The 1,287-nt window shown below is 39.0% G+C and overlaps 1 protein-coding gene across 1 annotated transcript in view; it reads right to left on the bottom strand.

Annotated features, from left to right (window-relative positions):
* Positions 1-1,053, bottom strand: part of LOC106873710 (NADPH-dependent diflavin oxidoreductase 1) — a 15,498-nt gene extending 14,445 nt beyond the window's left edge. Inside the window, exon 1 of the mRNA XM_014921223.2 lies at positions 987-1,053. The gene's annotated coding sequence lies outside the window, so the exon portion shown is untranslated. The remainder of the gene's footprint in view (positions 1-986) is intronic.
* Positions 1,054-1,287: the final 234 nt, after the last annotated feature.

Here is a 1,287-nt window from a genome sequence, read left to right as displayed (position 1 = left end):
GAGTTTTGTTGGTCTCTTGCTCAACTGTGTCTCATGCATAATAATCAAGGGGGTTGCAGTCTGGGGAGTTAGGTGGCCAGATGTTAGGAGTGATGTGGTTTCAGAAATTGACTGACAGCCATGGCTGGGTCCTCCTGCTTGTGTGGCATGGTGCAGAGCCCTGTTGCCAGACATAGGACCTCCAGCAGCCATGCTTTTGACCCACGGCAGCACTACCTCCTCTAGGCACTTGATGTAGGCCTCTGTATTGAGTCTGAGGCCGTGTAGGAAAATGAATGGAGGTATAACATCTCCATCACTAATGATCACTCCAAACACCATGATGTTGACTGAATGTTTGATTTTTATCACTCTCGGTACATGTCCTTATTATTATTATTAGTTCATCTGTCATTGACAATGAACAAGGACATCAATTGGGAGAAGAAAACAGGGCACAGTGCACCCGGCTATGGCTGATCAGTCTGATGTGTTTGGAAGGCTCCACCACAGGACACACACTGGTGGTCTGCAGGGAGTGAAGGGGTGAAGTTGGCTCTGGACTTGCACACTTCACATTTTCTTTGTACCTCTTCCGGGCAAGAGAATCTGATGTTGAAAGACCTGAACCCTCTCCATTTAGACTCCAGAAATATTTCTCATGATGCATCTGAGAGCATCTACTAGGTGTATCTTAAAACTATATATATATAAAAGTCCGACATGTGATATATATGCAGTATAAAATTATATATAACAATAGCTACTGCTCTGCCTTATCCAGTACTATCAATAAATATCCATAGCATGTGAGAAAATTTCCTCGTTGCCCCACAAAGCACTTGTTGGAAATGATCGTCGCTGAAATAACGAATAGTTTTCATGCTCAGTGGCCACTGAGTAGATGTCAATTTAATTTACAATGATAGATGAAGATAATGGTGAATGATGACTAGGAAGATCGCTCAGGTACACAGACCTCTTAACGTTTCAACGTTTCTACTTACCGAAACAATATTATCGCCTCTTGAAAGCACCGGTGAATTCTTTCACAGTATTGATTATTTTAAAATACTAAAGTTGAACAAAACATAATTTTATTAAAATTACAAACAGTTTGGACACTAAAGAGTAGATAAACTAATAAAATCAAACTTTCTGTAATTTTTTCAAACAAAATTTAATTTTTTAAACTTATTAATTAAGTGCTCAGAATTCTTTTAATTCGGTAACTATTTTCAGTGGAGGACCGGTTTGTTCTCAAAACGTGATATTTTACTGATTGTTCAGTTAAAGCTAATAATTCCA

This window comes from Octopus bimaculoides, chromosome 21 (genome assembly GCF_001194135.2).
Source record: "Octopus bimaculoides isolate UCB-OBI-ISO-001 chromosome 21, ASM119413v2, whole genome shotgun sequence".
Classification (NCBI taxonomy): Eukaryota; Metazoa; Mollusca; class Cephalopoda; order Octopoda; family Octopodidae; genus Octopus; species Octopus bimaculoides.
The sequence above is the reverse complement of the archived record's forward strand: the minus strand, read 5'-3'. Positions and strand labels throughout refer to the sequence as shown.